The sequence below is a fragment of the Panthera tigris genome, chromosome D3 (genome assembly GCF_018350195.1).
Source record: "Panthera tigris isolate Pti1 chromosome D3, P.tigris_Pti1_mat1.1, whole genome shotgun sequence".
In the NCBI taxonomy this organism is placed as follows: domain Eukaryota; kingdom Metazoa; phylum Chordata; class Mammalia; order Carnivora; family Felidae; genus Panthera; species Panthera tigris.
In genome coordinates this window covers 5,438,333-5,452,679 of record NC_056671.1, presented here as the reverse complement: position 1 = coordinate 5,452,679, position 14,347 = coordinate 5,438,333, and the positions used below count along the sequence as shown (strand labels likewise).

At 60.2% G+C, this 14,347-nt stretch overlaps 1 protein-coding gene across 14 annotated transcripts in view; it reads right to left on the bottom strand.

The window, feature by feature from the left end:
* Positions 1-14,347, bottom strand: part of NCOR2 (nuclear receptor corepressor 2) — a 181,336-nt gene that overhangs the window by 165,893 nt on the left and 1,096 nt on the right. The window lies entirely within an intron of this gene.

Here is a 14,347-nt window from a genome sequence, read left to right as displayed (position 1 = left end):
GGCCCGGCCCCCCACCCCGGCCCCCCCTGGCCCGCCGCCACCCCGCCCCCCCCCAGGCCCACCAGAGGCCCCACCGCCCGACCCCCGGGCCGGGGCCAAAACTCGGTGTCGGGCCTCCGCCGTCCCTCCTCGCCTCCCGCCGCTCCGGGCCTATAAACACAGAGAATTACATAAGGTCCACTCCTCTTGTTTGCAAGCCAAAAGTACGAGCTTTTTCTCCCAGCCTTGGCAGTAAGTAATAATTCCTCATCGCCATGGTAACCCTGGCGGGCTTCCAGCCGACACTCAGGAGCTGAAACGCCGGGAGGCCTTTTTATAGCTCGGTAGAAAAACCTCTTCACTATTCCCTTCTCGGCGGCGAAAGCGAGCTCCAGGCCCGAATTCTCCTACTTTAACCCGCTTCCTCCCAGCCCGACCGGCCGCCTCCTCCTCCCCGGGCCCCCGGGGGTGACACGGTGGCCGCGGGGCAGGCTCTGCCCTGCGTGTAATCTCAGGAAAAGCAAACATGACCCCCTCGCGTTGGTATTCCCAACGAGGGGCATCTCGGTGACCACCCTGGAGGGTGAGAAAAGACAGCCAACCGCACGCACACACACGCACACACACGCACACACACGCACACACACGCACACGCCCAAGTGGATGCTCTGGTGGTCAGCCAGGGCTCTGACCCTTGGCTGCAACCGGCAGCGTGAGTCAGAGACAAGTCTGAGCTCCTCTGGATGTCAACTTCCCATCTGCAGCAGGGGCAGGCTCAGCTCTGCTTCCCACAGTGCTCCGAGCCGCAGGATCCCCCCCCACCCCCACCCCGGGGTCTCCAGATTCACGCCCCTGCCCCCAGCAACCGGGACTCCGGCATCCCGAGTGACGACAAGGGGTCCCCCGGGGATGCAGGGCAGGGGGCACGGACTGGAGGCCGGACCACGTTCGATGCGTTGCAGAGGCAGAGAGAAGGCTTGTGTGGAGCGAGGCAGAGTCAGAAGACGAGGTCAGGGGGTAACAGGAGTGGAAGAGGAAGTGGGTCACAAAGACTCCGGGCAAGTCACTCCATTCCCAAGACTGGAAAGGCTCCCGAGAGTAATCGCGGCAAGAAAATGCTAGTACTCATCATGCCATGCGCCCAGCGCCGTGAAAATACGCTTCACCTGTGAACCCGTCTGTCCCCACAGGGGCACGATAAAAGGCAGGTGTGCTTTGGAACCCCAAAATACAGAGGAGGAAAGGAGCCCAGAGAGGTTAAGCAGCTTGCCCCAGATCACACAGCTGGAACGAGGCCGAGCCCGGCCCACATTCACCCTGCCACGTGGTACAAGGAGCCACAAGAGGGTCTGGGGCAGATGAGATTTGCAGGCGACGAAGGTCCGTGGCCACTGGACCAGGCTGGGGACCAGAGCGGCTGCCAGGAGACCAGGGAGGAGGCCCCACAGAGGCCATATGTTGTTGACTTTTGTCAACTCACCCTCCTGCCTTTCCCAAGAAAACACCCCGAAGAGTGTTTCCGAAGCTGCCGGGACCTGTCCCGAAAGCCCCGGCGGGGAAGCCTTACAGATGGGGAAACTGAGCCCCAGAGAAAAGCAGGCGGCACCAAGCCGCACTTTTAGCCCCCAGATCCGGGTGCCGTCGCCTGCCTACTGGCTCTTCTCACTCCAACAGTCCGACCACAAGACTCAGGAACGGGAGAAACCAGCCCCAACAAAGCGGGGCCAGGAAGCAGAGTCTGAAGCGGCAAAGGCAGGACTCAGGGTGCCTTTTGTTCTTTTCTGTTTGTTTTGGACACAGACCTGCGTCCAGACCTTCGCAGAAGCTGGCCTGGAACCAGGAGGGACTTATCCACACCCCCACCAGAGCTATTCATGCTTGGGGCAGGTTCAGCGCTGGGCTGTGTCATTCCACGGTCACTTCTTTCTTTCTTTCTTTCTTTCTTTTTTTAACGTTTATTTATTTTTGAGAGACAGAGAGAGACAGAGAGCGAGCAGGGGAGGAAGAGAGAGAGAGGGAGACACAGAATCCGAAGCAGGCTCCAGGCTCCGAGCTGTCCGCACAGAGCCCGACGCGGGGCTCGAACCCGCGAACCGCGACCTCATGACCTGAGCCGAAGTCAGCTGCTTAACTGACTGAGCCACCGAGGCACCCCCCACGGTCACTTCTTGTATGTCCCCACTCCCCCACCCCCAAGAAGCTGGGCCGCGGACGGTTTGTTGAGTGACTTCACGAACGCGGAAAATCATCAAAAACCAGCAAGGGGGACATGGGGCTCCTTCTAGGAGTTCAGAATAGGGCAGCATGAGGTCAACTACCCCGCAAAGGAACGCCTCGTCCTCCAAGCCTCCTGCCGAGACCATCTCCGGGAACTCGTCTGCCGGGCAAAGTCTGTACATCGGGAAAGATCAATGAAGGCTTTACGGGGTCACGCTTTGGTGGAGACCACGGAGGCATGGGTCGGGAGCCAGAGGGGCCCCCGAGTGCAGGCAGGAGGGGCCCTCAGCCTGAGGCAAGGCCCCTGCTTCTGCAGGCATCAGCGTGCTCAGCTGTGAAATGGGGGCACTCTGCCTGCTGCCTCTCTCAGGGTCAAGAGAAACCACACCCTTTGGGGGGCTCAGAGAACCACGGGGTCCAGCCCCAGTGAAAGGGACCCCCACCCACTCCCTCCCCATTGGGGCAGGGTTGGGGAAAGAGAAAGAAAGAGCATGAGCTAGCAACGGGAGCCTGTTTCCACCTCCCTCTGCTATCCCACACCCCAGCGCCCCAAGACCCAGGCGGTAAGTGACTACGCCTCCCCGGGCGGCCTCGGTCCCTCATCTGAACAGCCACTTACAAGACGGTTTCGTCAACGATCATCCACACAGCGCGATACGACGCGGCCCTAAAAAAGGAACGAGGCACCGCCACCCTGCTCCACCACCGATGAGCCTCGGAAACATGACGCTGAGTGCGCGAGGCCAGGCGCAAAAGGTCACACATTGTGGGATTCCATTGAGAGGAAATTTCCAGAACAGACAGATCCGCAGAGACGGAGAGCAGGTGGTCGCCAAGGGCTGCGGGGAGGGGACAGAGGGGGTGACTGCTAAGGGGTTCTGGGTCTCCTTCGGGGAGATGAAAATATTTTAGAACTAGACGGAGGTGTGGGTTGTAAGGCATTGCTTGTGAATGAAAAACTAACGAACTGTGCACTTTAAAGCGGTTAATTTCACAGGCTGTGACTGTTGCCTCGGTTCAAACTAAATCAAAAAAGATGGCTTGGTTGAACGACCGCCATTCCGGCCCAGTTTACTAACTTTGAGCGTCAAGAGTCCCTGACCCCGGGCCTGGGGCCGTCCCCCATCCAACAAACATTTATTAAGCCCCTACTGTCTGCAGTGGTCACTGGGGACACAGCAGGGATGAAGACAAGGATCCCCGCCCTCGTGGGGCTGACACGGGAAGAGGTCAGGAGTCACCGGCAGATAAAGACACGATACGATTCAAGTTAACGGCAGCTGCCGTGGACGGGCTGGTGTCTGATGTGGCACTTCGACAGTGGGCTGGCTGGAGAAGAAAGTCGGATGTGGAAGCGTCTCAGGAAACAGTGTGCCAGGCAGAGGAAACAGCCAGGGCAAAGGCCCTGGGGCCAGGAGGCCAGCGTGGCGGTGGCGGTCAGCTGTGTCAAAGGGGACAGACTGTGCAAGGCCTTGAAGGCCACAAACAGGTCTTTAAATGTCAGGAGGGATGAAAATAAAAGTCGCTTTCCCAGGGCCGCCGAACCAAATTACTCCAAACCAGGGAGAGGACTCTCAGAGCAAAAGCAATTTCTTCTCTCTCGGCTCTGGAGCCTGGCAGCCAGAAATCAAGGTGTCAGCAGCGATTCGTCCCCGCTGAAGGCTCCAGGGAGGATGCTACCTTGCCTCGTCCGGCTTCCGGTGGCCCCAGGCGGTCCCCGGCCTATGGTCTCTGCTCATCCACACTCGGCCTTCTTCTCTGTGCGTCTTCTCTTATACCCGGAACTTTGGTCATCATCCTAATCTAGGACGATCTCATCTACGGATGCTTAATTTTTCTTTTAATTTTTTTTACAATTTATTTACTTTGATGGGGGTGGGGGCGCACAGAGAGAGGGAGAGCACGAATTCCCAAGCAGGCTCCGCCCCATCGGCACGGAGCCCATCGCAGGGCTCAATCCCACAAACCATGAGATCACGACCTGAGCCGATATCAAGAGTCGGAGGCTTCACCGACCGAACCACCCCGGCGCCCCAAGATGCTTACCTCGATTGCATCTGCCAAGACCCTCTGGCCAGACGAGGTCACGGTCACGGGTTCCAAATGGACACAACGCAACCCCCTACATCATCAAGACTCAATTCAGCATCAAGTGCTTAGTACCAGGCTGGGCCTCTGCTCCCCTTTCTGCACTCAGTCCAGACAATCAGGCTGGAAGCCGTGGGGACGGGCACGTGGGCATCTCGAGGAAACCGTCCCCACGGGGACCCCGCGGCCAGCCCTCTCCCGGCCTAAAAACAGACCGCGAGCAACCGTGACCCCCCTTCCCTGTGACAGGTACCTATCAGTCACTCACAGGAGGCTGGCAGGAAAGGGACCTCCTTGACGGGCCACAACAGGCCCGGACCCTCCTTTGCCCATCCCTTCAGCCAAGCGCAGAAGCCACGTCGGCCACAAGCACCAAACTGTCCTCTACGGCTCTTCTCCCGAGTGCTGTTTTTACTTCATTTGATTTGATTTGATTTTCCTGTGTGCGGCCACCCCTCTACCCGCAGCGGCTGGGAGCTGGCGGTGGGCAGGGCTAAGTGCTCACTCGAGACTCACGTCCGAACGTAGTGCCATCATCCCGCAGCAGAGGGCACAGGGCAACTGGCAGGGACGGCTGGGGCAGGGGCAGGAGGCAGGAGGCAGATGGCCGCCTGCGCTGGGGCCCCGGGAGCCCACGCCCCGGGCGGCAGAGGAAGGAGGAGGTGTCCAGGAATGCTCCCGGCCACCGCCAGCTGGATCGCAGGACCCAAACTGGGAAGGACAGATAATACCAGCCCAGGAGGACACACGCTCCCGGCATGCCAGGCGTTGGGCGAACAGGCTTCAGGGTGCTCCTTTACGTCTCACAGCAGTCCTAGGGCAAACCACTGACCCGTTACGGCCGGGGAAACCCAGGGACAGGGGGGAAGTGACCTGCCCCAGGGCGCGAAGCTACAAGTAAGTGGCAAAGCCTAAGACACGGGGAATGCAGTGCCCGAGTCTAGGTCACTAACCGCTAGGATTTCCGTCTCTCCGAACACGGCAACTCCACCGGAGGGCTCCAGGGGAGACTGCCGTGGCCTTGGGCCCCGACTGTTGGAAATGGGATCTCCAGAGGCGTTAAACGTGACTTCCCAAGCCCCGGGACCTTCTGTTACATTCCACGGGATATTCCGCCCAGATCACAGAGGGCAAAATACTTTGAGATAAAAGTCATCGCTGAGAACACAGGCCACGAGATGACGACGGCCAGCTGTGGCCAACAGGGAAGCTCTTTCTGGCACACACGATGTTTTTTAAAAAATTAGGACACTGCTGATAAAATCCAGATTTCTAGCTTCTCTGAGGGGAACAACCAGAATGTCCGGCGTGCCCGTTAGCCACAATCCCCACCCCTCCCTGTTGCCTCTTGCCCTTCTTTGACCCTATCTGAGTTTGGGGCGCCCCTCGCCCCCACCTCGACCACCTCCCCGATGCTGTTGAAAATAACCGAACGAGTGTCGAAGGTCTCACGTGGCAAGGATAATGAGCAAGAGAAAGGAGGGACGCTCTGGGGGCTTCGGGTGACTCCTTCCCCTTGGCTGGCTGTGCTGGTGCCATAAACCTGCCTGTAAACAAGGCCCACGCAGAAGGAAGCAGAAACGGAGACAGAGTCCACCTGCCGAGCATGGTTTGAGGCGCTGGATCCAGCCATGCCTGAACTTGTCATACCCTGCGCTTTGCCATTATGAGTACCCATCAACTCTCCCTGTGGCCCAAACCAGCCAGAGTGTGGCTCCACCACGACTCAGGAGCCCTAATGAATTACCTTCAGGTCTCCTCTCCATTGACCCTTGTCCAAGAAGGCCTGTCCTGATCACAGACACGTTCAGACCTCGTTAAACCCCAGGGATAACCTGACCTCCACCTGACCTTTACTACCCTCGGTGCCACCTGTCTAACGGACACCCTCCCTCCGGACACTAAACTCCTCAAAGGCATGGACGATGCCTGACCTTCCCATCGTTTTGATCCCAGTGCCCTACAAAGGTCCAGAACATTCCATGTGCCCAGTAAATATAAATTAACCGATGAGCAAAAGAACAAAAAGGGAGACACAAAAGCCATTAAACTTGATTTCTGCCTTAAATGTGAAAAGCACCCCACCCCCACGGTCTGTAGAACAGCCTCAGATCCAGAGAACTGTTCTGGTGCCCCTGGCTCTGTTCCAGCCGTGCAGGCCTCCTCAGCCTTCTTGAAACATCACGGCCTCAGGGCCTTTGCACAAGCCACCCAGACATTCCCAGCTACATTCCCCCTACCTAGAACACCCATCCCTCTTCTTTTCACACGTCTGGTTCCTTCTCGTTGTCTACGTTTCGGCTCTAATGCCACCTCCTTAAAGACCACCCTTGATTCCTTTACCTAAAGTGAGCCCCCCCCCCAAAACCAGAGCTGTCCCACCCTCCCCAGCCCTGCATTATTCCACAGTCAGCATACCCCCGCCTTGCAACACCATGTTTCCTTTGTGCACCGCCCGTCTCCCCTCAGCCCACGGGATCCCACAAGGCAGGGGCCCGGTGTGACGTTTGTGACGTTTGCTGATACGTATCTCCCCACCCTGCCCCAGGAGGCCGTGGGGACACCAGGCTGGCTGCAGGGAGGCATAAAGCAGACCCCTCGTGTCCCGACCAGCCCCGCCCGGCCCACAGCAGCTGCCGCATGCCTGAGAGCCCTACGTGGCTGGGGGAGCCTGGCCCGTGGCCGGCCCAGCCTTGCCAAGAGGTCCAGCCCGACTGCGGGCTCGGGGATGGCTGCAGGTGACGCCTGCACAAGCCCCACGTTGACAGCAGGTGCGTGGAGTCCATCTGCCCGGGTTCGAATCCCAGTTCTGCCAGCTGCCCGCCGCATGACCTTGGGCAGGTCACTTACCTTCTCCGTGCCCCAGCCCCCCCCCCCACAAAACAGAGCTGATAACGACAGTCCTATCCCAGGGCCGCCACAGGCATAGATGAGTCAGCGTATCCGGCACACTCCGATCACAGCCTGGCATGGGACGAATGCTCGGGAATCACTCGAAGTGAAGTCCGTGTCGGGGCGCCTGGGCGGCTCAGTCGGTTACGCGTCCGACTCCCGATTTCGGCTCAGGTCGCGATCGCGCAGTGGGGAGATCGAGCCCCGCGTTGGGCTCCACACTGAGCGCGGAGCCTGCTGGGGATCCTCTCTCTCCGTCTTTCCCTCTCTGCCCCACCCCCGCGCACACTCTCTCTGTCACTTGAAAAAGTGACAATTTTTTTAAGGGAATCAATGTCAACGATGGTGATAATGGCAAACTCACTAAGGCAAAGCCAGTGGTCAGGAAATGTCAGCTTCGGCCCTAAATACGGTACCTGCTCTGTGCCAGGCCCTGTTTGGAATGCTTGACTCGTACTGATTCCTACGAGCTAAGTTTCTCATGCGCTTGTTCCACGTCTTCCAGGCAGCCCTCCCAGATTGCTCTAACACCCAGGAGCACCGTGAAGACGCGCAATGCCTCCCGTGAGTCTGTCCTCGATTCCTCTGCGTCCCAGGCGGCAGCGAGGGGCAGGGAGAGCACCCAAACCCCACGGCCTCGAAGTCAGCAGCGGGGAATGCGTGCCCCACGCCGGAGCCTCTGCCTGAAACGCAGGCCCTGTCTGGCTGCGCGAGCCCACCCCCGGAAGTGAAGGGCGCTCCCGCCCTGCAGTCTGCGGGTCGATTCCTCCGGAGAGGCCGGGCATCTCAAGGGCACCGAAGGTCAGATGTCCCAAGACACAGGGCGCAGCGTGAAAGAACGGGTGTCGACTGTGGCTGGGGGTCTCGGGCCCGCACGGGCGGCACGTGAGAACAGCACCGCTCCCCAGCCAGCCCCAGCCTCCCCGTCCCCAAAATGAGGTGGGCACAGCCGCTCCCCTCTTCCCGCCAGACAGATGGCTGGCCGGGCTCGCCTGGGGCACGCACGGAGGGTGGCAGCCCCCCTCCGGTGGTCTCCGTTCCCCGAACCAGGCGGGAAAAGCAGGTTAGAACGTCCCCACGAGTGACCCCACTCGAGTCCGGCCACCCCCCGGAACCTCGGTCTCCTCATCTGGAAAATGGGTCTCACGGTCATCAACACAGTCCCACAGGCAGGACGGGGAGCGCCCAGAGCGCCAGGACACCAAAGCCGCCAGAAGGGAAACAGAAGATCTAGAAAGAAGAAGCTATTTTAATGTCAGCAAGGGGCTTGCTTGGTCTCTAAGCGAAACACAATTTTATCGTATGGCTCAGAAAAATGGTTTCTGTTCGGATTTATAGCGATCGCGGAAGGCAGGCCATAATCCTTTCAGCATGCGAGCCTCTCGAGGTCTTGAGCCACCCTAAATTAACATCTCCCTCGAAGGGACGTGCCGAGGAGACATCAGTAAACGCACAAAGCCTTAACACAGGGCTCAGCCCGGGACGGACTGGCCTAAGTCCCACGCAGGACGACCGGGAGGCTGAGGCAGGAGAACGGGAAGGATGTGGGCGCCGGGGCAGACAGCCTGGGTTCGAATCTCACTGGCTGTGTGACCTCAGGCAGGCCGCCTAACCTCTCTGTTCCTCAGTTTCCTCATCTGTAAAGTGGGGACAATAATAATCTCTGCTCTCCAGGGGATTTGGGAAGATGAAATTATGACCTATAAAGTGCAACACAATTACGATTATAAACTCTGCTGTTATTACTGTCAGTTACAACAGTTTCAAAACCTGCATAGGTTATTAAACCCGACTGCGGGAGGCAGACGAGCCGGCCTGGATCCTGGGCGCCAGGGGGGCCCCATCACCAGGCTCAGTGGGAGCCCCTGCAAGGCAGAGCCTCCCCCCTGCCTCCAGCTGGGGCAGGGATTACCGTCAGATGGAAGGAGACGCACGTCGGAGCCAAAGATTAAAAACAAGTACAATTATCGGGCAGGCATCCATCCATAATTATAAATTTGATGTAATTAGGCACCCCACTAACTTCATTACTTATTTATTTACGGGATTGCTTATTTAATTTACGGGCCTCCTTCCCCGAAAAGTCATCTTGGCTAACACCCCTCAGGCGAGGGAGGAGGAGGAGAAGGCTCCCCTCTTTGTCCCCACCTCCATTCCTGGGCTTCCGTATGTCAGGCTCCTGCCTTGCCCCAAAAATAGCTCCCGAGAAGGCCTGCGTGACTTTGCCCAAGACGACGGGCTCGCGCCAGGCCTGACATTCACTCAGCAGTGCCGACAGACAGAACTTGACCCGGAAGGAGTGATACGCTCACCAAGCCCCCCCTCTCCAGCAGAGGAAGCCCTGGGGGCTGGTGGGGGGGGGGGGGTTGTGGCCCTGCCCGGCCACCAATTCCTGGCACGACCCTCTGGACCAGCAAAGACCATCAGCTGGCACTTTCCAGCTTCAAGGAAGAGAAGTCACCTGACCTCTTCGAGCCTCAGCTTCCTCATCTGTAAAATGGGAGTGTTAAGAACAACACCCACAGCTAGCTAACCCCCAAAGCCCAACTGCTGATGCCCAGCACACCCCTGGGTCTCAGCCGCTGCAACGAGGCAAGAAAAAGCAGGAAGAGGCACAGACTTTCTAGCTTTGTATCTAAAAGCCCCAAACTGCCAACGACCTACATGCCCCAGACTCGAGGATGGATAAATGAACTGTGTGGCACATTCATACGTGGAATATCACTCGGCGATTAAAAAGCGGTTGCTGATACATCCCAAGACACGAACACCTGCCAAAAACATGCACAAAGAGGCCAAACACACAAAAACGCATTCTGCGTAATTTTGTTACGAAAACCTAGAAGATTCTAGAATTTCGTGGTGGCAGATCAGTGGGTGCGTCCGGTGGGGGAGAGGGGCGTTCTTTTGGAGTAGATGGAGACACTCCGTATCTAGATTGTCCTCGTCGTTACGTGAGTGGTTTCAATTGCCCAAACCCATAGAACGGAACTCTCAAAATGGGTAAGTCTTGCTATAGGTGAATCACGTCTCAAGAAGGCTGATTTTTGTTCACCGCGAAGGAAAACGTATGCATACGTGTCGGCACCACTAACCCCACTCGGGTGCCCGGGGAGTGCTTCCCCGCTTCCGGGTCAGGTCTGCCGTTTCCTGCACTGTCCTCCCCAGTTCTCCCAAGCCCCTGATGTATGAGCCTTGGACAAGGAAGGTCAGGGTTGCATCCCAGATTTATCCCTTCCTTGCTGGGTCATTTAGGGCAAATCACTTTGCCTCTCTGCCTGTCAGGCTCCCCGTCTACAAAAGCAGGGTTATAAATAGCACTCTCCTCGGAGAGTTATTGTAGAAGAAAATGAACCGAGGCGAAAAGCACCAGCTGCGGGCCGTGGCATACAGCAGGGGCCTCATTATTGCCGCTGCAAAATGATGAGCGGGCAAGCACCATGCCCGGCGTGGCCAGGACTGGCCAGGATTCTGGTCCCCGCCCACCCACCCACCCAAGACACACGAGACCCCCACCAGACAAGACTCCCGGCCCGGGCAGCGACCCCCATCACTGGCAGCTCCCGGCTGCCGGGGCTCCAGGCTGGTGTCCAGAACAGGACAAGGCTCCCTGACTCCACCCAGGAGGGCAGACACAAAAGGGGGGGGGGCCCTGCGGCGAGGGGCTGGCCCTGAGGGCAGGACAGGACCTGGGAGGTCATTTGGGGACAGGAGGTGGCCAGGGGAGAGGGTATCCCGGTGGAGAAGGACACCTCGGTGGCCTGGCCATCACACGTACACTAACTGAGGTAGGACAAGGGTCAGCCTGAGCCCCCCCCCCCCCGCTTAGGAAAGAGAAAAGGGATGACAGGGACCAGGGGACAGCTTCTGCGCCGGCTCACATGGGCCCACCTGCCCAGGGCGGCTCCTGCTTCCCTGTGAGTGATGGAGCGGGCAGGCAGCACCTGGGAGCCATGGCAGGAAGGGGCGTCCCCCGGGCCCGATTAGAGGGCCAGCCGCAGGCAGACATGCTCAACTGTCAGCCCCGTCCTCCCAGCCTGCCATCAGAGGCACCATTAATTGCTGTCATTTGAGGGTGGCCTGTGGGGAGAAGGAGGGGGGCTGCGGGAAGGGGGTTATAGGGAGGAGGGCAGGCAGTAAAGAGGGGAAGGAGACGGGGGAGGGGGGCAGCGGGGTCAGGGGGAGGAGGGGGGAGGAAGGAAAGGACGGGGAGGGACAGCTTCCCCAGGGCTGAGAACCCCCCCGGGCGCTCACCTCCTCCGCCCCGCGGAGGGACCCGAGCGCCGCCCAAGCGGGGACAAAGGCAGCGGACCCACTGCCCAGGTGGCCCAGATGGAGTGCAGAGGGGGGCGACTCTGCAGGGCCAAGGCCCACGAGTCTTCCCCCCTCCCCGCACCCCCCCCGACATACCCACCCGGGCACCTGTCTGCCTGCAGGTTGGCTGGTCCCCATCTGCTCTCCCCAGGGTAGCAGAAAGCCTGGCCGCCCCAGTCCCCGTCCACTCGCAGCCTCCACCCTTCCCCGACCCCTCACCCCGCACCTGTGCACCACACAGGAGAGGCCCGAGGCACAGGCAGAGCCCGCCTGCCCGCCTGCGATGCCAGGAGACCCCCCCGCCCCCCGCCACACAGGTCGAGACCTCCGTCTGGCTCAGGGGCCCCATCTCCTCCGGCACCAAGATTCCAGGGCCGGGCGGCCTGAGCTCAAATCGTCCCCCTGCCGCCTGCCCTCCTGGTGCCATCACGTCCCCTCCCTGTGCCTCGGTTTCCTCACCTACAGAACAGGGCGACATTAATCCCCACCTCGTGGGGTCGCTCCAAGGATTAAATGAGATAATTCCACGAGGCGCTGAGAAGGGGGCGTCGGGCAACGTGAGGGTCGCGAGCGTTCGCTGCTGCTGCTGCTGTTACATTATCGCCCTGGACGCCGGTCCCCCTTGGCCTTCACACGTCTCCCCTGCGACCTGTGCTCCGCGGTTCTTTCTCAGAAACGCCTGCTCCCCCACGCCCGGCTCTGGCGCCCCCACACCCCCCCAGGTGAGGTCCCAGACAGGCCTTCAAGCTGCCATCAGGGGCCCCTGCGTCTATACATCCGCCCTGCCCCCGTGCCCACCCCCGGTGACCCCCCCTCCCAGCCGCCCCTGCCTGTCCCCAGACGGGCCTTGTCTCTGGGCTAAGGAGCCACTTGGGTCCCGCCAGGGGCTCCTGGGACCCCCTCTGCCCCCTCCCCCATCCGTCTGCCTCGCTCCTTCCTCAGACGTGATGGATCGCCCCAGAGGAGGAAGCTAAGTGCTTGCAGACAAAAAGCCCTTTTATCGTCCTCGGGTGGGCCACGGCATGACAAGCAGATAACTCAGCCATGGGAGGAAGGCTCCCCATTAGGCCAGGGAGGCAGATTGATGGAGGACCAAGGGGCAGAGGAGGAGGAGGAGGAGGAGGAGGAGGAAGAGAAACCACCCCCAGCCAGACTGCCTTCCTTCAACTTCAAAGACACCCAAACCTGGCGGGGCTCCTCACTCTGGGGGGACTGAGTGTGGCCCGTACCTCCCCGCCTGCAAGAGGAGACCCGCTGCTGGGGGCCCAGGGCCCGGCCCAGGAAGCAGGCAACCCACCAGCCTGCTTAGCCCTCCTGCCTCCTGGGGGAGGGGGCGGGGGAGCGCAAAGGCTCAGGAACTAAGGAGAGAAGCCCACCCAGATCTCACACGGCCTCCTGCAAACCCAGAGGCCCGTCCCACACTGCCTCAGGGCCTTTGCACGAGCTGTTCCCTCTCCCTCCAGAGACCCACACGCTCCCTTCCTCCCCTCCAGCAGGTCTTTGCTCAAATGTCACCTTCTCCGGTGGGACCGTCCTGACCACCCCCATTTGAAGCAGCCCCCAGCCCGCCCACACACTCCCCCGCCCCTTCTCTGCTGGCTCCTGGCACCAACGCCCCCCGCCACGGGACACCCTGGGTATGTGACTTGCTCGCTATCTGTCTCCACCCTACCCAGAGCTCCGTCTCTACCCTCTGGAACAGGGCCTGGCACACAGTAGGTGCTTCAGAAATAACGGTTCTGTCTTCCGAAGGGAATAACACACACCTCTTGGGAGAGGCCAGCTCTGCCTGCCGAGCCCAGCTGTGTGCCCAGCAGTGCCTCGACGACCCCCGTAGGACACCCACTTGACAGACGAGGAAACCGAGGCACAGAAGCAGAGGCGCGCCCAGGTCTGCGGGAGGCCCACCCGCTGCGGGACCGCCCGCGGAACCGAGGACAGCAGCCTGGGGCCGAGTATCAGGGAAAAGGACCAAAGCTCCAGCATTGCCGTCTCAGGGAGACCCTGTCCCACCTCTCAGCCTCAGTTTCCCCCTATGCAGAATGGAGCTGCACAGGGGACCCCAGCTGTCCCTCCTAGGTCCCCGCTCTGATGGGAGGCGCTTGGGAGCCCAGAGGAGCAGAAAGCAGCAGATCTCAGCCCTGTCGGGTCAGCCTGGGGGCTCTGCCGGCTGCTCAGACACCCTCAAACCCTCCTGGGGGCCAGGCCCGGCCGGCACCCCCTGCCTGCCCCCAGAGGAACAGCTCTGTCAGTAAGAGGGAAAGACGCGGGGAGCAGTGAACGAGTGCTAAGCCCCGCAGGCTCACGAAAGCCCAGGAGCCCGGGCGGACGGGTGCTCAGTGTCACAGAGCCCCAGAGACAGGAAGGGACCCAGCTGCCACCTCCAGGAGGCCACACCCACTGACCGCCCCCTCCGCAGGGGCTCACCTCGAGACCCGGGAGCCCCCTCCCCACCACCCCTCTGGGAGGCATGTCCCTCTAGTCCCCCGAATCCCCCAAGTCTTGGGGACGGGGATGTCGTGTCCCTGTTTAAGCCCACCAGGGTCTCCTGGGATGTGGCCTGTCTCTGCCAGGCCTGGGTCAGCAGTCTGTCTTCCCCCAGCCAAGCCCCACGACCCCAGGGATGGGGACCGGGCACAGGGAGAGGGGGCCGTGGACTCCTCTCCCTCGGCTGCAAAGCCTCCCAGCTGCTTAAGAAAAATACAAAACCGCTGAAATCTTAGCAACAGCCCCCTCATCACCAATCCTGGGGGGACTTGATTGATCGAGGCACAGGGCAGTGTTGCCCAGGGTCACGCAGATAATAAGTGGCTGAGGGAGATCTGCACTCAGGCAGCCAGACTGCAGAGTCCCCGCT